Consider the following 21,508-nt stretch of genomic DNA (forward strand, 5'->3'; position numbering starts at 1 on the left):
ATGATGTCGGGGTCATGAGATTGAGCCCTGTGTCTGGCTCCACACGGGCCTTGGAGCCTGCTTAAGATTCTCTCTTCCTCTCCCTGTGCTCCTCTCCACCGCCCTCACCCCCACTCAAATGCTTGCATATGTTCCTTCTGTAAAAACAAAACAAAAAACAAAACCAGTATGTGAACTTGATACTTGGAGTTCCTGGCTCCACATTGAGGACACTTCCAAAGTCATTCTGTACTGTAGAAGTCTGGATGATGTGGGAAGTGTCTTGATTGGGAGTAGGAATCTGGCCCTTTCATGGACTTCCTTCTGTGACTTTGGACAGATCCTCTTGCCACTCTGGTCTGCCTTTTCTAAAATGGTGGGGCCTTTTCCAGCTCTGGTCTCATCGGGGACAGAAAGCCATCGTCTACACAGTTCAATTGCAGAGGCACTGTCTGGCCCAAGCTTTGGTGTGTGGGTTACAGATTATAAAGCCTTAGATTCTCCCTTCCAGCTAGGGAGGTGGGGAGGGGAACCATCCAACTGTCTCATTAGCATGGAGAAAAGAAAACAGTAATTACTGGTGCCTCCCTTGATGATTCCTGCAGGGTTGGTTCTTCTAGGGAAGGAGGAGGGGGAAACTGGAGACAGCTTCAGCTGAGGAAGGAGAAGTGCTGTTAGCTGTTAAGAAAATTCAGAGGCAAGAAATGATTGTCTTGTGCATCTGTTGTATTCTCTGGACATTCCTCCAGGCAGCCTAGAGACTGCCTGGATTGAGTTTCATCTATTTATGGCATAAATAATGTTCTCATACACGGACATGGACTAAGCTCAAGAGCCCTAACGTCACCTGTCAGTAAGAAACCAGCTGCCCTTGAGGGCCTCCTTTTGTGATATGCTGAGCATCCTAACACCTGTCTTTGCTGGGGAGTAGAGGAGGGTTTTACTGAGCTATTTTGTGACCTGGCTGCATTTTTATGATATTGTGAGTCATCTTTTTAGCCCCAATGGCAAACCACAGCCAGTTGGTTAATTATGCCTGGGCATAGGCAGCCACACAATAGAGTCAGTCACAAGAGTCAAGGTCAGGTATCCTTGTGAGTGGGAGGAGTCTGGTAGAACTGTAAGACCATGGGTTTAGGGGCGCCTGGGTGGCTCAGTCGTTAAGCGTCTGCCTTCGGCTCAGGTCATGATCCCAGGGTCCTGGGATCGAGCCCCGTATCGGGCTCCCTGCTCGGTGGGAAGCCTGCTTCTCCCTCTCCCACTCCCCCTGCTTGTGTTCCCTCTCTCGCTGTGTCTCTGTCAAATAAATAAATAAAATCTTAAAAAAAAAAAAAAAAAGACCATGGGTTTGGTCAAGGCGGGGAAAAGCAGGCCTCACAAGGATTGAGGCAGTTCATTTTGAGGCCAAGAGGTTAGGGTGCAGCTGGAAAAGAACTAACAAATAAATTGACAAGCATGGCTCCTAGGACAAAGGCTTTTTGCTCAGTGGCTAATCTTATATTCCCTGCTGGATGTGGGCAGTTGTGCACCCTCAAGTGCTGATCAGAGCAGAAGTGGGTTTGAGGCCACCTGCAGGTGAGCCCTGTCTGATTGTACTTGGAGCTGTTATCCTATGATTATTTCCTGGCGCTGCTCATTCTTGCCTTGGTTGCCACCCCAGAGTCCTAGAGAACCCAGCTTCTATTTTCCTTCCCCTCTCCAGAGGAAAATACCACTTTTTTTTCAGTCTTCCTGTAGGCCTTGGAGAGTCTTCTTTAAACAGCAAGGGTTCGATAGGGACATGCTATTTAAAAAAAAATTTCTTTTTTGGTTTACAAATGTAGGAGATGATTTCTTCTATCAAAATCTTTCCTTAGCCCCCTGAAGCACTCCCTTTTCTTGTCCCAGGCCTTTTGCTTGGTTCCCCACCCTCTCAAAAGCCTTTGATGTCTAGGACTCACTTCTTCCCCAGATCTTCTCTTAATTCATTTCCTGGCTCCTTTCCCCTAGTTGCAAGCTGTAGTTCCTGGTTTCTGTGTACTCCTGTAGAACTTGTTCTGGATGATGATGATGATGTTGTTGTTGATGTTGATGTTGTTGTTGTTGTTGTTGGAATGCTCCAAAATAATGGCCTGGCCTAAGGGAATGAGTGCTTCTTTTCAGACTGACTTGTGGTCATCTGGGCCATAATAAAGTGCTTCCCAGAAATAGAGACAATTTGCACATGCAGGACACAGTACATACTGAGTCTTGTAAAGGTGTTCCTAGCATTGTGTTCCCTCCCAGTATTAGGTGTTTTGATCAGGTATTTGAGTTCAGCCCAGGCTGAACCTCTCATGGCTTCTTGACTGTTTGATATAATCTTAGAACATTATCCTTTTGGGTATGGTATCCAGTCTGGGAATAGTCCCTCTCTCCTCTCTTACTGCAACAACTGGCTGAGAGCCCCTTGGGAAGGTCTGGTAAGCCAAGTCCTGCAAGTGTGGATCTTGATGGTATGCTTGCATTCGACCCCTGCCCATCTTTTTCCCAGGCATGCAAAACCAGTAGTTGCTTCATCACGTACAAAATGGGAGAATTTGTCCATTTCCTAAAATTTTATTATTGGTGCCTATATGTAGTGGCAGGGTCTTCTTATTTTTAAGCATGAGAAAGTACAAGGTATATAGTAGAAAGAACACAGTCTTTGGAGTCAGACCTTGGTTCCAGTAAGTTCTGTTTCCTAGCTATGTGGTATTAGACAAGTTATTTCTCCGAGGCTCAGTTTCCTCTTGTAAGATAGGGATCATTTTATTGACCTCAAAAGGTTATTAGGAATAAATGAAAATAATTAAGGCTTTGGGCATAGGGCATGATACGTAATAGGTAATGGCAAATGTGCATTTCTTTTTTTTCCTCCTAGGCCTTTTTATTGCTTCTGATTCATCCTTTTGTGGTACTTACATGGAATAACAATGGAATAACAATACCTATCATTGAGTCACTTTTGCCAGGCTCTTAGGTGTGGGCTTTCCCATGCTGTCTCATTTATTTTTCCCAATAAAACATTTATGAAACAGGAACCATTTTTTAAAAATTTTATTTTATTTTATTTATTTGACAGAGAGAGCACAAGCAGGGGGAGCGGCAGGCAGAGGGAGAGGGAGAAGCAGGCTCCCTGCTGAGCAGAGAGCCTGACGTGGGGCTCTGATCCCAGGACCCTGGGATCATGACCTGAGCTGAAGGCACTTAACCGACTGAGCCACCCAGGCGCCCCAAAGCAGGAACCATTTTTAATAAATGAAGGAAACTGAGGCACAGAAGGTCAGTACCTTGCCTAAGGACACAAAGGTAGTTAAGAGACAGAGTAGGATTCAAATCCAGGTGTCTGATTCTAGAGTCTGAGCTCTTCACCACTGAATTGATTATTACTACTTGTTCTTTTCCTGAGCAATATGTGACTTCTAGTGGTTCTTGTTTTCTCTGTACTTGGACCTGTTGGGATTTACATGCATGTGGTTCATGAGTTGTTTTAAGTCTTGGTTGGCGCCTCTCATTTGATGGAGGTACGGACAGTGGCCTGTCTGCCACAGTTCTTCAGTCAGAGCAGGCCCTTCAACTGAAAGGTGGTATAACCCTTTTTCTTTCTTTCTTAAGAGACCATCCCCTCATTCTTTCTTTACCATTCATATAAAACCAAATAAATTTACTGTCCTTGCCAGTCTTCTTGATCCCTCAAAAGATTCTTCAGAAGAGTAGATGCTGGCTCCCTCATTTTACAGATACGGAAACTAATGTCCAGGAAGGCGAAAGGACTTGTCAAGGTCACACAGCGAATCAGAGGTAGAGCTGGAACTAGCTGTTAGGTTTTCTGACTCTTAGCCCAGTGCTTTCTCTACTAATTTGGGAAGAAGGAGAAGTATGAGTGTATAATTTGCAGATCACCTAAAGAAGGTTAAGCTGTATTAGGACTCAGGATGTAGAGTTCTGAAGGGACCTTGCTGCCTTCATCCACATCTTCACCACAATTTTTTCACACACATTTGAGGAACTCAGCAGAAAGGGAGTAATTCTTTTTCCCTTAGGGTTCAACAAAACTTTCATGACAGCTGGGGCGAAGCATCCAGAGGATGTCAGTGTCTCCTCATCCATAAGGAAGGTTGGATTCCCAAGGCTCACTAGCCTGGAATAACCCTTGGAGGAGGAGCAGAGGAGTATCAGAAGAACTGGTATGTCTTCTGACCTCTGCAAGCTTTATTTAGCCTAAACCAGGTGAAGGTTGAGCTGGGGCAGGATAGTGGTTAAGAACTGAGGATTGGAACCCTGAGGAGTTTCATTGTACCTCCTGGTAGATTTAGTCTGGGGTTTTGGACAAGCAGGTTCTCTTCATTTGAAATTTATAAAGAGGAATTCTTTGGCTGCTCTTTAAAAAACAAACAAACAAATCCTTGGTTCTGGTACCAGAAAAGAAACCTTTCCCAAAGTCTGTGCCTCAGACAATTCCTTCCTTACCTTCTCTCCTTTCACCCTTTTCCTCTCCCTCTCTTTTCTCTTACCCACCCAACTTCCCTTCTTATCCTTTTCTCTCCTCACCTCTCCCCACCTCTCCCTTAACTCCTGAAAACAAGAATGGAAAAAGGGAACCTTCAAACAACAGATTAGTAGATAGCTGGTATTAAAGATGCTGGGGCCGAGAGTCATAACGTGGAGCTTGAGATTTTGGACCTTACTTCTAGACCTCAGAACAAAGGTTCATGGGGAAGGTGCTTATTCACTCATTCATTCACTCACAGTGTCTTCTAAGTATAACCTGCCAGGCTCTGTGTCAGATACTTAGGCTATTCCAGTTAATAAGACCCTAAACCTGGGCGCCTGGGTGGCTCAGTTGGTTGGGCGACTGCCTTCGGCTCGGGTCATGATCCTGGAGTCCCGGGATCGAGTCCCGCATCGGGCTCCCTGCTCGGCGGGGAGTCTGCTTCTCCCTCTGACCCTCCTCCCTCTCATGCTCTCTGTCTCTCATTCTCTCTCTCGCAAATAAATAAAATTAAAAAAAAAAAAAAATTAAAAAAAAATAAGACCCTAAACCTGCCAATAAAATTACAGTCTTATGGGGAAGACATTAGCAGCAGTAGACCTCCTCCCCTATCCCCGCATTCAAATCATTGGATTTTTTTTTTCTAAGTTGTACTTATTTAAGTAATCTCTATACCCAGCATGGGGCTCAAGCTCATGACCCTGAGATCAAGCGCTGAGCTCAAGAGTCTCATGCTCTTCTGACTGAGCCAGCTGGGTGCCCCAAATCATTGGATTTTTAAGGTAGAAAGAACTTTAGAGTTTATCTGGTCCTCTGGATCATTAAGTAAGTAAGTAAACATATATAGGCTTTGGAGTAAAGTAAAGCAGGCTTGTGTTCAAATCCTAGCTCTGCTACTTACTGGCTGTTTGACCTTAAATGGTACAATTAACCTTGCCCATATTCAGTTACTTTGGATATCAAATGGGCACGCCATCACCTCTTCACAGGGTAGTGTGAGGGTTAACCTCATAACAGCTAGCCCAGTGCTTGGTGCATAGTAGCATGTGTCTTTCTGTCATTCTGCATCAAGGCTTGGCTTAAGTCCTTGCTCCTGTGAAACTTCTGAGGCCACCTCCAGTCAGCCTGATTTCTTCATTTTTACAATACGTGGAGCACTCTTTGTACTGTTGGATCCAGCCTAATATTAGTAGTAGTCCTTTTGCAGGAAGTTCACATAGTCCCACACCCTGGAATGCAAGGAGCCTAAGGATAAGAACTGTTCTTATTCATCCCTGTGCCATCTGTAACCCCTAACTTAGAGCTGTGACCATGACCAACCACGCCCAGGAAGTATTTTTCGATTGATTGGCTAGAAGGCTTCTATAAATATGCTCAGTGTTTTGCAGTGAAAGAAAGAGCTATTAAAGACCGGGCCTGGAATCTCCCATCCTAACTCTTCCCCCACCTCCTCTTCTGTTACTGCAATGATTCTCACAAAATCCCTGTCCTATAATCAGAATGGGGATTGTATCTCCATTTTGTAGAAATCTGAGGCTCAGATTAGAACCAAGGTCCCTTGTTAGGTGATAGATCCCGAGTAAAGTAAGAGTAGCAAGAATGAGAAGAGAAATCTTAACCGAGTAGGTCTTCATTCTCTGGAACCAGCAGGAATCTTTACAAGAAGGAACAGAGGAACTGGTTTTGAGGCTTAAGCTGATGATGAGGCCAGAGCCAGGTGTAGTCACAGAGATGATTCAAGAATATGACAGAGAGAGGTGAGAAAAAGGGTTCAGGATAACTTTATAGATTTGCTAGGCCTTGGAAGATTAAGAAGGATTTGAATATGTACAAATAGACAGGCATTCCAAGTGTAACAACAGCATGGACAAAAGGATGAGAGCTGGAAAGCCCATGATAGAGGTAAGGCAGATGATGACCAGATGAAGGCATACTTAGCAAAGCTGAGGTGATTGGGAGCCATGACTTTTTTCATTTTTCTTTTCTGAGCAGGGGAGTGGCATTGGGAACATTAGTCTGGCAGTGTGGACTCAGTGGTTAGAGCAGGAAGGGATAGGGGTAGACTACTGAAAGACCAGAGAAGAGGCTACTGTAACAGTCTGTCCTTATAATGTCAGTAAATTTTAAGAAATATTCCAGCCTTGCAGGCAAGAGACAGTGAGATCCTGAATCAAGAGGAAGTTGTCACAGTAGGGAATAAAGAAGAACTGTTTGGATGTAGAGCTCTTAGAACAATAATGAAAAAACGCATGAGGACTTGGCAGTTATGGGAATGGGGCATGAGGAAAGGAGAGGTTGGAGAGTATGAACATTTAGAGTCTCAGTACTTGGAAGAATGGTTATATCATTTGCTGAACTGTAGAGGAGGAGATGAGTTCAGTTTGTTGACATATTGAATTGGAGGTGCTCATAGTCTATTCCCCTTACTGCTCACCTCCTAGTATCTCTGCCTTTGGCCTATGACGTGGGCCTACAGAGATCCTTCCGTTCCATGTATTTGCTGCTTTGCCTCCAGGCCTGGAGCCCCGCAGAGACCCCTTCACCCATGTCTTGGAACAACTGTCACTCTCTTGTCTGAAATAAGATAGTGCATATAAGATTCTTAGCCTGGTACCTAGTCTGTTTCAAAGGGTACATTCATCGTTAGTGGCTATTAAATGGCGATTGTCATGGTTATCATCGCTTTCTGCTCACAGTAGCTAGAGATTAGAGAAGTGTGTGGAACCACCCAACTGAGGGACTCAAGAGTCATTCATTTGATATTCAGTAGGAAGCCTAGACTGCAAGTAAATGGAGAGGATTTCAGGCTGGGGGTAATTGAGGCTCTGAGCCATATTGGCTATGACTAGAGAATGTTTCCTTTTTTTTTTTGTTTTTCAGAAGTTGATATAGTATGGTTAAGAGGGCAGGGCAAGCTCCAGAGGATGGACTTTCTGGGGTCAAGTCTCAGCTCTGCCTTCTGTTAGCTGTGTGACTTGGGCAAATTTACTTATCTGCCTCAATTTCTCTAGTAGTAAAATGGGGAAATAACACAGCCACCTTATAAGATTGTTGTGCAGATTAAATGAGTTAATATAAAAAAGGGTTTACAACAGCGCTTGGCATGTACTACTGTTCTCCTTAACCCTGGAGTCTCCTCTATTCCACATTCCAGGTAAATATAGCCATTTATGTTTTTCAACCATCCTCACCAACAGAGGAGGGGATGAGTAAAGAAACCTGAGACCAGTTTTAGAGTGCTTGAAAGTTTGTCCCAGCTGGGGTCCGGGTTATCTAAGCTGGAGGAACCTGGCCCAAGATCGAGACAGAGTTGTCTAGATGACCTGAATTCCATTCCCAGTTCTTTTTTGTTAAGATTTTAAGTAATCTCTACACCCAATGTGGGGCTTGAGCTCAAAACCCCGAGATGAAGAGTCGCATGCTCTACTAAACTAAGCCAGCCAACTGCCCCTCCATTCCCAGTTCTGCCACTGATTTACTTTGACCTTGGGCAAGTCACCTAACCTGAGCCTCAGTTTTCTCAGGTGTAAAATAGGGATCGTAATTAATTCCTCCATATATATTTAGTATCTCATTCTTTATATCACCGCATTCTAGTTACGTTGACTTTCTTGTTCCTTTAAGCATAACAAGCTTATTCTTGCCTATGATTGCTGCGGGGTCTTTGTACTTGGTATTCTCCCTCTCTGAAACAGTCTTTCTTCAGATCTTTGCAGCTCTTACTCCCTCACTTCATTCAGGTCTCTTTCTGGTGGTTACCTCTTGGAGAAGGTTTCCCTGATCTTTTTTTTTTTTTTTTTTAATTTATTTGAGAGAGAGCAATGAGCAGGGAGGAGGGGCAGAAGGAGAGGGAGAAGCAGACTCCCAGCTGAGTAGGGAGCCCCATGTGGGGCTCGATCCCAGAACCCTGAGATCATGACCTGAGCTGAAGACAGATGCTTAACCAACTGAGCCACCCAGGTGCCCCAGGTTTCCCTGATCATTTTATCTAAAATAGGCCTCATTCTCACTCCTTGTCATTCTTTCCTCTCTTACTCTGGTTTATTTTTCTTCATAGCACTTAGCATAACTTGAAATAATGTATTTAATTATCAACCTATCTTTTTTTTTTTCTTTTTTAAGATTTTATTTATTTGACAGAGAGAGACCCAGCGAGAGAGGGAACACAAGCAGGGGGAGTGGGAGAGGGAGAAGCAGGCTTCCCGCGGAGCAGGGAGCCCGATGCGGGGCTTGATCCCAGGACCCTGGGATCATGACCTGAGCCGAAGGCAGATGCTTAAGGACTGAGCCACCCAGGCACCCAATCAACCTATCTTTTGCAAAGATGCGAGACATGTGAGAGCAGGAACTTGGAATGCCTGTGCTGACCTAAGTTCATGCCTGTCAGGACCCTGACTGACTTCTCTCTCTGTTTTAGGTGAGCCTTGTTCCCAGAGGCAGCTGGTACTGACCCTGTGACCCAAAAGAGAAAATTGTGGGCTGAGCTCAGCCTTGGTACTGGTGAGTGAGGGTCTTGGGCAAACTCTGGGCAAGCTTGGGCCAAGATACAGGGTAATTAGTTTGGGGCTTATTTTTATCTTTAGTACAGGTAACTTCTAGGCTGTTACTCTCCTACTCCATGTCTGAGAGACTAGCATAGGCAGGCTCCTGTACTGGGGGGAGAATTGAACTTGGCTTTCTTGGAACTGCCGTAAGATGGTTTGGGGTCATTTGCGGTGAATAAGGCAAAGCAGGCTCAATTCCTTCTGGCTTCTGCCAGCTGCTTTGTCTTGGAAGTTATCTTGGACCTGGTAGCTAAGCGCATTCTCCTATAAGCTCTCTTAACATGACCTCATAGCCCTTAGAAACTTTCCTGATTGCAGTCTTGACTGTGACCTACCAAGCCCCTAGGTCAACTTCAGAAACCAGTTTTATCAGTCCTGGAAAATGTGGTTATGAATGGTGGTGAGGATGGAATGAAAGAGCTGGGGCCGTGTGAAAGGGAAGTCGGGAAACTTAGAGGGAAAACCATAGATAGTAAGATGGGAAGGGAGATCAACACATTAAGAACCAATTGTGTTATGGTCTCATTTAATCTAGACAAAACCCCATTTTATGGCTGAGGGAATTGAGGCTCTGGAAGCTTCAATAATTTGCCTGAGGTTCGCATCTGAGAATCTTTTTTTTTTTTTTTTTTTTAAAGATTTTATTTATTGAGAGAGAGAATGAGAGAGAGAGAGCACATGAGAAGGGGGAGGGTCAGAGGGAGAAGCAGACTCCCCGCCAAGCAGGGAGCCCGATGCGGGACTCGATCCAGGGACTTCAGGATCATGACCTGAGCCGAAGGCAGTCGCTTAACCAACTGAGCCACCCAGGTGCCCCCGCATCTGAGAATCTTTAAAGCTGATGTTAGATCTGGTCAGTCTATTGTAAATACCATTGCTCTCCCTGACTTGGTAGGCTTTCCTTGGACTGCTAATCTCCCTGGAATCCTGATTTTTCTTAGAAGGTTCAAGAAGACAGACCTCCTTAGGGATTCAGGAAGGAGGTGGAGGTCTAGTTATTTGAGGGGCCCAGCAGGGCAGGCAGGAGTTGGGGGTCCTTTCTGAGGCAGTGGCATTTCTAGTGAGGGAGCCAAGAGGCTGATAGAGTTTTCTAGCAGTTAGAGGCCCAGGTTCAATATAACTAGAAGGAGAAGAAAACACCTGTAACACTTGAGATACTGTAAACACTTGGGCCAGCAGAGATAGGGACCTAGACAGCTGGACTGGGGTTGGGAAACCTGGATTTTTATCTTCTTTCTCAACATTTGTCCTTGGACAACCTCCCCTCCCCTATTTAGAAAATTGGAATGCTTCCCCGCACCCCCACATGTCTATTGTATGTATACCAGCCTGCAGGATGTTGTAGAGAATCAAATGAGAAATGCATGTTGGAAAGCTCTGTGAATTGTAAAGCACCATGACTGAAATGAGAGAAAGTGAGAAGAAAGCATTATAAGTATCCCTGGCACCTTAGTCCCTGACCTATTTGCTACTCCACTCCCCAAAGGGAAAAGGGAAGGTTTTGCTTTGGAAATTTGTGCTGTCAATCTTCTTCCATGCCCTTTTTTCCCTCCTCTTGTGCAGATTCTCCCTGAAGCTCAATCTTTCCACAAAGGAAGGGATTCCAAGGCACAGAAACAAAGCCAGGCAGCATAGGCAGCATGATTTGCAGCAGGTGGGTTGCAGAGTGCAGGTTTAAATGCACTCACACTGCCTGGCTCCCAGGCCACTGTTAGCACAGATATTAAAGCACTTTTCAAGGGCCCGTCCCCAGCATGTGTCTGTACTCACTAATTCCACATAGATCTTGCCTTGTTTCCTACTGTCCTCTCAGAAGAGGAAGGCTGTTCCTATTTTGGCCTTAAGTACCCTGCCCATCTCCATCCCTCACCCTCCCAACTACTAGTGGAAAAGGCACTTATACTATGGCCTCATAATCTTATCAGAGGCCATGGTCATCCAGTTTTCCCACCATCTCTCTCTTGCCCTTGGCCAGTGATCTAGGCCACTCTCTTTACATTCTCTAACAGTGACATTTTGTTCTTCCTTCTTTGTGAAGGTGTACAGAGGGGTCTGTCCCCAACCTGGTGCTCTTGGAATCCACATTAGCCAACCTTCCCTCCTACTCTGAATCTCCAGGCTCTTGCTGCCACCTCTTATTGTCTGGTTAACCTAAGTTCTGTAGCTTCTGGCTTTCCCATGGCCTGGGTGCCCAGCTTGGACCTTACTGTTTTTGTACCAGCTGCCCTCTGAAGAAGTTCCATCATTGATTGTTTCAAAATATGAATGATTCCATGTAAAAAAGTATCTTGCTTATTTATCTAACATACTCAAGTTTCTACTAAAAACAAATTTCAACTAAAAAGAAGGAAGCAAAGCATTGTCATCCTTAAGCCCTTGCACAGCACTAATTTATTCCTATTTTTATATGTTGTTGTAACAGGTTTAGCAATCTGGTTTCTAAACCCCCATAAGATTCAAAGCAGCATATCAAAAAGGGAGGAGGAACTGCTATATTAACAGCAGCAAGAGGTGAGAGCTGAGAGCTAACAGTAAGGGAAGGATGAAAGAAGAATGATAAGAAAGAGAAGTTAAAATGAGTATGGAGGCCATTCAGTTTAGGGGCAGACATCTGTGTGCTTCAGTGAAGTGAAGTTGGTAATTTTGAAGGTAGTTCTAGGTTCCTCTTGAGACCGGGGGTATCAGAAAACGCTAAATTATTTATAATGTCTACTATATTATCAGATGCTATACTGAATGCTCTACATAAGTTGATTTCATTTTCATAGCAGCTTGGGAGGTAGGTGGTGATATTCTCATTTTAGAAATTACTGAGGCTTCGAGAGAGACAAACAGGCAGTGATTGGAAGAGCTAAGCTTAGAACCCAGAAGAATCCAGCTCTAGACAACCGAGTTTTTTCTATTATCCTATACTGGCTCTTTCCTGTATATAAAGACCTGAAACCCTGGTCTTTCTCAGCCTCTTGAGCCACTGGTTTCCCCCTGCCTTCTTTTTATTCATTCTCCTGTATAAAACTTTATTTTTTAAAGATTTTATTTATTTATTTGACAGAGACATAGCGAGAGAGGGAACACAAGCGGGGGGAGTGAGAGAGGGAGAAGCAGGCTTCCTGCAGAGCAGGGAGCCCGATGCATGGCTCGATCCTAGGACCCTGGGATCATGACCTGAGCCAAAGGCAGCCGCTTAACCAACTGAGCCACCCAGGTGCCCCTATAAAACTTTATTTTTTAAGACATTCATTCAGTGAGTATTATTGTCAACCATGTGCCAGGCACAGCTTTGAAATATAGCAGTGAAGAAGATAGTTTTCTCTTTTGTAGTTTAGATTCTAGTGGAGGAAAACAGATAAACAAATGAATATGTATGAAGAAAAATACAGCAGCAGGGTAAGGGAACAGAGTGGGACATTGCAATGAAAAAAGGCCTCTGTGAGAAAATAGATCTGTGCAGAAATATGCAGGATCTGAAGTAGTGAGCTCTGTGTGTATCTTGGGGAATAACATTCCAGGCATAGAGTTCAGCAAGTTCAGAGACCCTGAAACCGTTGCATGCTTATTGTGTTCGAGGAGCAAAAGGAAGCCAGGTGGCTGGAAGTGGAGTGAGCAAGAGGGAGTGTGGAGTATGGAGAAGTCATAAGGGTAGACAGGGACCCAGATCATGCAGGGCTTTATTCTGAGTGAAACAGGAAGCTGTTAAATTGTTGTGAGTAGAGGAGTGATATAATCTGACATCCAGTTAAAAAAGAAAAAAAAATCCCTGTGCCTGATTGCACCAGTTAAGACCTCCAGCACAATGTTGAATAGAATTGGTGAGAGCAGACACTCTTACCTTGTTCCCAATTTTAGGAAGAAAGTGTTCAGTCTTTTACTATAAAGTATGGTATTAGCTATAGAGTTTTCTGTAGATGACTTTTATCAGGCTAAGTAAGTTCCCTTCTATTCCTAATTTACTGAGAGGTTTTACTATGGATGGATGTTGGGTTTTGTAGATTTATGTTTTTTGTTCTTTATTCTACTAATATGGCACTACATTGATTTTTGGATATCAAACCAACCTTGTACTCCAGAGTAGATCCCACTTGGTCAGAGTGTATGATCCTTTTTAAATGGCATGGGATTTGCATTGCCATTTTGGTGAATATTTTTGCATCTATGTTCATGAGGAATATTGTTTTTTTTTGTTGTTGTTTGTTTTTTTTGTGATGTCTTTGATTTTGGTATCATAGTAATAATAACTGGCCTCATAGATTGAATTGGAGAGTGTTTCCCCCTCCTCTGTTTTCTGGAGGAGTTTGTGAAGGGTAGGTATTACTTCCTTTTTGATTGTGTGATACAATTTATCAGGGAGGCCAGTGTGGGCCTGGGCTTTTCTCTTTTGGAAGATTTTTAATTATTAATTTAATTTTTGTTTCTTGGGGTTTTTTGGGGTTTTTTTTGCTTGTTGTAGGTCTACTCAGATTTTCTGTTTCTTTCTGAGTCATGTTTGATAATTTGGGCCTTTCTTGAAATGTTTTCATTTCATCTAAATTGACTAGTTTCTAGGTTTAAAGTCGTTCATGGGGGTGCCTGGTGGCTCAGATGGTTAAGTGTCGGCCTTTGGCTCAGGTCATGATCTCCAGATCCTGGGATTGAGCCCTGCATCTGGCTCCTGGCTCAGCAGGGAGTCTGCTTCTCCCTTTCCTTCTTCCTAACCCCCTGCTTGTGTTCTCTCTCTCTTTCAACTGAATAAGTACAATCTTAAATACATACATATGTACATACATACATATAAATATAAAAATAAAATAAAAGTTGCTCATAGTATTCCCTTATCCCTTTAACTTCTGTAAGATCAGTAGTGGTATCCCCTTTTTAATTCCTGGTTTTGGCAATTTGTATTTTCTCTTTTTTTCTTGGTCAGTCTTACTTAATGTTTGCCAATTTTGTTGATCTTTTCAAAGAACCAACTTTTGGTTCTGTTGTTTTTCTGTTCCACTGATTTCTTTCTGTAATCTTTATTATTTCCTAACTTCAGCTTTCTTAGGGGCTGGTTTGCTCTTCTTTTTCTAATTTCTTAAGACTTCGGGTTTTTTGTTTTGTTTTGTTTTTTAAGGTGCTTTGCAGCCCAAACAAGTGGTCTTCAGTATGTAGAGCTTCTGAGAGGGCCTATCTCAGAAACAATGGGGTGGACAAGTTGTCTACATTGTATGTGTTACCCACTGGGAGGGAGGGGGCTAGGGCGAGACCCCTAGTGCTAGGCAGCCTCAGTCTTGCCCGTCCCACGTCAGGATTTGGGTCAGGCCTGAACTTCATGTAGGAGGAGGGCAGGTGACACACAGAAAGCCAGAGCTCCCCCGGCTTCTGAGGAGATTTTGCTGATACACGGAGTTGGCTGAGATAGCTGCACGCCTCACAGACTTCAGAGGCTTCAAGATGGCTTTCGAGACCTTGCAGAATACCTCTATTGCCAGTTAATGACTGAGATTCTAAGCAGAAATTTAATTCTACTAAAGAAATAAGGCTTAAGTGCAGATCCCTTAGGTAACATTGAGGTGGAAGAGCTCTGAGCAATGCCTGGGCTTGTTGGTTACTTATTTGTGGTCTTTAGTTCCCTCATCTGTAAACAAAGAATAACAACTTCTGCCATCGAATTGTGTCAGGCACATGTCAACTAAGTGCTGTATAAAACTGTTAAATACTGTACAAATCTAAGGGACTATTCATGTTAGTAATTCTGGCAATAGGGACCAGGGACAGAGTCTGAGAAGGTCCAGGGGCAGTAGCAGTGCATTATTATCCTTCAAGGTGTGGGATGAAGGTCTGACCAAAGTGGACTTTGTAGCTTAGTAAGGTACAGGAGGTTCCTTGTCTGCCAGTGTAATAATCAGATGGCTCCTAGAGAATTATGTGGAGAAAATCTGAGGGAGGCCGCCAGAGCAACTCCTATAAGAAGCGGCTGTCCCTGTTCTTTCCCCACATTCTATTACTCTGGTTCCAGAAACAGCCGGCTTTCTTGAGGGTTGCTGTCACAGGAAAGCAATAAGGTCCAGCTCACTTGGCGGGGAAGGAATACTATGTAAAGGGCTCTGGGCTATATTGGGCCTGTGTCTCCCTCCTTCCTTCTCTAGTTTTCATTAAAACTAAAAAGGATCTTTCTGTCCCACTGGGGCAGCAGCCAGACAGCAGAGGGACTGACAGGCCCTATAGGGCAGATCAGCTAGAGGGCAGTTCTAAGGATGTGGCAGAGAGGCAGGGTCCTGAGCCTAAGAATAAGGCCAAGAGATCAAAAATCCAAGCTGGGAAACTGGGAAACAAGAGATCAGGAAACCAAGGTCTATAAGCAACTTGGTGTTAGAACCCTGAGATGAGTAGGGCATGAATTGAGGGGATTTACGATTTAATGGGGCAGATACAGAAAAATAACAAAACTATCCTACAAAAGACCCATGTTAACACCAAAGCAGAAATTGCTTCTTTTGCACTGTCATTTTGTATTGTCTGAATCTTCACTGCCCCCCTTCTCTCAGTGCCTCCCCCTTCTCTCAGTGCCTCCCCCTCCCCCATCTTCCCAATTAGGATATGTCAAGAGTTACTGCACTAAGTGCATAGGGCAGGAGACAGAAGTTACCTACAGTATACACCTTTCTTGTGTACCTCTGAGCTGTAGTTTCCTCATCTGCAAAATGGGGAACAAAAATGCCTGTATGGTTATTGGGATGCTAATAGGAGATGATGAAAAACATGCCTGGGCTGGATTGGTGTTCAGTCACTAGTGATTGAAATAAATTCTGATACCACGTGTTAAGTGTCAGATTATAATGGAAGGTGAATATCCTGACCCAGGCTCTTAACCCTGTTTTACTAACTCCATCTTGGGAAAGCATTTAATCTCTCAGGGCCTCAGTTTCTTCCACTCTAAAAAGAAGGAATGAGGTAGAAAGTTGACCTATAATTGCTGATGTCCCTTCTAGTTCCGTGCCTCTAAAGGCACATGGGTCTGTGGTTCAAAGGCATCAAAGTCAAGATGAAACAAAAAGTCGAGGGGGTCAAAGAATCCTCACTTTCAGTCCTGTTCAAGGGTACAGCAAGGACAGTTAGAAAGAGCCATTATCTGCAATGAGCAGGTGTTGGAAGTGTCTGGGAGTCTGCTTCAGGGGCAGTGACCTGCTTGTCACCCAGCATTTGGAAAAGAAATAGCAGAGCGAATCAGAATGGCCCAGAAGGTTGGAGACTGAGTAGATACCTAGTATGAGAGAGACCATGAGGCATAGGACGCAGTTTGTGCTCCATTACCTAACTCTATCGTGGTGTTCCCAGTCAAGCTATTTCTGTTTCTGTAGCCTTCATATCCCCATCTATAAAACGAATTAGGTGATGTATTCTCCAAGGGCTTCTTTAGGGCTCTCTAAAATTTCATTGTTCACTTTCTTCTGGCTCTCTGTGGTGTTGAGGATTTCATTTATATGTGAAGCCTTAACAAGCCAAGCTTTGTCTAGCCCTAGAGTATTTAGAATGCTCTTTGAAAGCACTGTTTCAGGCCACTAAGAATCAGAAATTTTCAAGTTGAGGAATGCCTTGGTCCACCTGGTCTAACCCCTCATTTAACATTGGGAGGTAATGCAGGAGAGTAGAAAGACTACAGGCTTTGACAGCAGACTTTGAATTCAAATTCCTACCAGTACCAGCTTAATCTTACAGAGCCGTAGTATCATCATCTGAAAATGATGACAGAGTGACAATAGAGTAGGAGGCACAAGAGAATTACCTTTATTTGGAGGAGGAAAGAAAAAGCTGAGGACAGAGAGATAAAGTCACCTGCTCAGGGTTCAGCTCAGACCAGAACCTAGGTCTCTTGTGTCTCTGTCCAGAGTTTTCTTCTCTAGCGCCAAGGTCAGTTGTACTCATGTGTATGTTGTAGCAGAGATTAGAACTGAAAGCATGTCAGCTTTCTTAACATATTCGCCAACAGCCTTCTCAATTCCCCTGTGGCGTGTGTCAATAACACAGCCCGCACTTGTTTTAGAAACAAGCGCTCCATAAGCACTTCTCTTTGATTTGCTTTGGCTGGTACAGGATCCAGATGCTCTTAGAATAGCACATCAGACTCTCCAAATCAGCCCATTCCCATTCTGAGCAACTTGCAGCTCTGATCTGCTGCTGACTGGGGTTTGTCCCCAAGTCCTCCCTACCTGTCATGTGAATCACATTCAGTCGTCTTTTGCTATTTGCCCTTTCCCTCTTGATGGGAGTAACATTTATTGAGGTGTCTCCCTTAATCTTTATAATTCATTAAGTTATTAATAGCTCCAGAGGGAAAAGCTGAGGCTCAAGGAATTACATGAATTTGCTTGAGGTCACATACTTAGTCTGTGAAAGAGCTGGGTTTAAACTCAGGTCCTCCTAACCCCATAGATCCTATAGTAAGTTCTTCCCTGAGTACCATACTGCCTCTCTGGCCTTAGCCTTCCCCGAAGGTAGACTATTCAGGAGTGCCCAGGAATAGGCATTTAGTGGCTTTAGCATAATGGGAATATCTTCATGCCTTCAGTGCCATTTTCCCATGAGTTTCTTCTCTGCCTGCCTCACACCAGCTTCTCCAGGACCCAGATGTGTGGCCCAGAGATCCAAGCACTAAGCAAGAGGCCAGATTCCCATCTCCAACATGGAACACTAAATCCCTCATAAAGAGTGTACTCTGAATCCCTCGTAAAGAGTGTACTTGTCATTTTCGGAATTGAATGAGGGGAATATTTCAAGCATTGAGGCTTCACAGAAGGTGATATTGGAGTTGGATTTCAAAGATGAGGTATTTGACAGTTGTGAAACAAGTATTTGGTAATTGTGAAGGGGAGTCTGCAGCTTCTAAGCAGTGAGACAACAAATCTGAAATGCAGGGAAGGAAGAGAGAGGGTCTATATATCTCAAGTTTGATAGGCCTCCTTCAGGGGACCTGGCAGAAGAGACATACACGAGAGATTTAGGAAGAAGATTGTTCTAATAGGTCGTCTGACCTGTACTTGCTTTTCAGTTACAAAGCACTTGACTTGCAGAGATCTTACTATGAGGAAACTGAAGGCACCTGCCTTTATGTGATAGAGCCAGTAGCTAGAATCCAAATCCTTAATCTTGATAAGGCCAGTGAGTCTGAGCCCTTCCTCAAAGGGTTCTGTCCCTGGTCTTGGGTCCCACCCAGTCTTCAGTTGCAAAAGGGGCAGACCCTTAGTCTCTGCCCTTTTCTGAGCCTTTTGCTATTTGTCCCCTTCCTCACCCGTTGCTACTCAACTGTTGGGGCTTCTTAATGAGACCCCCTTCTAATGATATATTTTTTAGGAATAGGGTAAGAGGATATATTTTTGGCTCTGCATTTTCCCCAGGATCATTTGCCATAAAATGATGGAATTTTAAGATGTCAGAGTGAGAAGAGACCTTAACTAACAGACATCAAGTTTACAGAAAACCCTTTATAATTGTGAAATTGAGGCCCAGTAAGGGGCAATAAGTAATATGCCCAGGGTCACACAGTGGCAGGTCTCCTGACTTTCAGCCTGGTGCCCTTTCTACTACACTGAGCTTTATGTCCTTTCCTACGTGACCACCTGTTGCACTTGACTAACATCCTGTGCCTGGATGTCAGGCTTCTTGTGCCTCCTTGCATCTGGTTCTTTTGAGATAGGCAGACCTATGGGAGTTTGTACTTTGTCAGGGCATAATTCTCATACATATGGTGAGCATGTGTCAAGTTTTGTTTGATTCATGAGTATGGAAACCAGAAAGAGAATAGCTGAGAAACTGGATTTCATGTTGTTAGGGGAAAAAAGGATTGCTGAAATTAGATTGGTAAATTAGATTCAAAATTGATTAATGTCCTAATGAAAATGTAAACCTTGGCCTTATCTCCTCTGCTTACAAGTGCACCATCTTCGTTTTCTACACATTAACCTCCAACTTTGCAGTTTTAGTTTTCAAAACATTTGGGCTCTAATGGTAAGTTAAACAAAATTCCATTCTCCAGAAGTATCAGATGAGCATCAGATGACTCTGAGATGTATATTAAAAAATGTTCTAATATGACTTTAAAAGGTCACCCAGTCATCTTTTTGCCTTATTTCTAAGTTTTGGATAATTTTCCTTAACCTACCACCACTGAAAATTATCAGAGCCTCTTGTATGTATTAAAGCTAGCTAGAGCTGTCCCAACCCAGGAAGGCACCTTTCTGCTCAGGGCACAGACTTTGCTTCCTTGCTGAAGCTTCTGGTAGCAGTCATCAGTAAGATCTTGAGCTCTCTCCTACAATTCTACTCACTGGCTTGGAGCTTGGCCTTTGCTCTTCCTAGATTTGCTTCTTCCTCTGGCCAGGGAGGCTTTTTCCTTGCTTCTGGTTTCCCTCAGGGCCATCTTGGATGCAAAGAGGTTACATAGTTCCATCTGGAGGAAGTTAGTTTTGAGCACAGAGTTCTATTAGGGTGAAGTAAGTAACTGCTTTCATTATGTGGTTTTGTCTCTGAACATTATTGCTACCACCCAAGGCCAAATTTTAATCCTCTCTCACTGGGACTATTTTAATTGTCAATTAACTCCTCTCCCCACCTCCAGTCTTTGCTCCTGAAGTGTAACCTCCTTTCTCTCTCCATAGGTTTTAAAATACATTTCTTATTCCTATTACTTCCTGCTTCTAAAACCTCTAGTAGAATAAATCCAATCTCCTTAGGCTGTCATTCAGGGCTCTGCAAAGACTCTTTCCAGCTGCTTCTCTATCCCCTTCTTTCTCAGGCTCTTCGTTCCAAAGGAGTTCATACTCCTTTGTGGGTAGAAATATTAGGGAAGCCAGTTTGGACAGTATGAAGGAAGAACTGCCTGATGGAGTCTACCAAAGAAGGTTAGGAAGTGTTCTTAGTTGTGGTGCCATGTTAACACCCAATTTGATAAATATTTGTGGCAGGCACAGGGATATAGGTCTTTAGGGATATGGAGAAGGCAAACGCATGGTCAAGGCCTTTGGAGCCCATAGTTGATTAAAGATGACAGGCAGGTAAAATAAGTAGACTACAGTGACGATCACTATAATGGAAGCATATACTTGTGGAGATCTTACTGTGGAGTGCTTCGGGAAGATGGAGGAGGGGGACACTAAGGGAGGCTTCACAGAAGGTGATATTGGAGTTGGACTTCAAAGATGAGGTATTTGACAGTTGTGAAAGAAGTATTTGGTAATTGTGAAGGGGAGTCTGCAGCTTCTAAGCAGTGAGACCAGTGAGGACAAAGACACAGAAGCTTATGTGTATGTCTCAGAGAAGGGTATAAACAGTCCAGTGTAGCCAGAGTAGAGGATATCAGGAATGGAGTGTGGTTAGGGTTAAGGTTAACAGTAAGTTGGCTAAATTGTGTAAGGTCTGATATTCCAGGTTAAGGAAATACTGTGTGTGTGTTGTGTTTCATACATAGCATATGATAATTATCTTTGAATTAAGTGATACGTATTTGTCTATTTGTGTATGTGTGTAGCTGTGTGTTAGGGTGTGTGTATTACATTTGGAGATAATTTGTGAAGATCCACTGAGGCAAAGTGAATGTTAAAAATGGAACCAGAAGGAGAGGTTAGACCTAAGCTTACTTGGGCTTGAACTTCTGAGATGTTCTCCAGTTCACAGGCCATATGTTAATCATTGCATGCTAAAATTGGAATGAACTTTCGAGACCAGTTCATCCATTCATCCATTCAGTTCTCTATTCAGCATATGCCTGATACTACTCGTGGAGCTGGGATATGGTAGTGAACAAGTGAACAAAACAGACTGCCTTCATGGAACTTGTAGTGGGGGAGACAGAAACTGAGTAAATCATTAGTTATTCTATCATTTTGTATGTGTTATGAAGAAAGATAAGCAGGAGTAAAGGGTGAAAAAATGGCCGGGAACCCCTTTCTGAGGAAGATCATTTTCAGGTGATAGAAGAGCAAGTGAAAGTCCCCAAGGTAAGAGCATGTTTGTAGAAAAACTAGAAGGCAGACAGTATGGCTGGAGCAGCACCCTGAAGGGGAAAGAAGCAGGAGATCAGGTTGGAGAGGGAGCAGCTGAGGCTAGAACATAGAGGGCCCTGTGGTGCGTCTGGCCCGTGAGAAAATGAGGCTGAGTAATCAATAGCCAGGGCCATACAGCAAGTTATCAGCAAGGCCAGGATTGCTACCACCTTGGTTCAGCTTCCCTGCCTTTGCCTCCCTGCTATCTTCTGGCTTTGACCCAAGATTAACTTGAATCTCATTTTATCCCTTCTCCCCTCCCTCACTCAGCTCTATTTCTCTCCTCTTGTGCCTGGGGCTCCTGTCACACCATTGTGGTGTTTCATTTCAGGCTACGTTTCTTTATCACATAATTAGCATTTCCCAGACCCACCTTTGCACACATGACCTGGTAATGGCTTGCTTCCTGGAAGGTCAAAGCTAGAGAGGTCCTTGGACACTCTTTTATTTCAACCCCCTGATATTAGAAACCCAGAGAAGGCAGGTGATTTGCCTAA

At 43.7% G+C, this 21,508-nt stretch overlaps 1 protein-coding gene across 13 annotated transcripts in view; it reads left to right on the forward strand.

Annotated features, from left to right (window-relative positions):
* RALY (RALY heterogeneous nuclear ribonucleoprotein) overlaps positions 1 to 21,508 on the forward strand; it is an 87,921-nt gene that overhangs the window by 26,947 nt on the left and 39,466 nt on the right. For 3 of the 13 annotated variants that reach the window (XM_064573044.1, XM_064573045.1, XM_045885624.3), the window contains exon 2: positions 8,889 to 8,971. The exons of 7 other annotated variants lie outside the window; for them this stretch is intronic. The gene's annotated coding sequence lies outside the window, so the exon portion shown is untranslated. Of the gene's footprint in view, positions 1 to 4,075; positions 4,167 to 8,888; positions 8,972 to 10,578; positions 10,670 to 21,508 lie in introns of those variants that run through there. 3 more of the 13 variants (XM_064573047.1, XM_064573048.1, XM_064573046.1) reach the window with 2 other exon arrangements.

Source organism: Mirounga angustirostris, unplaced genomic scaffold (genome assembly GCF_029215605.1).
Source record: "Mirounga angustirostris isolate CCGP_5_RB_7025 unplaced genomic scaffold, mMirAng1.0.hap1 SCAF_10, whole genome shotgun sequence".
Lineage (NCBI taxonomy): Eukaryota > Metazoa > Chordata > Mammalia > Carnivora > Phocidae > Mirounga > Mirounga angustirostris.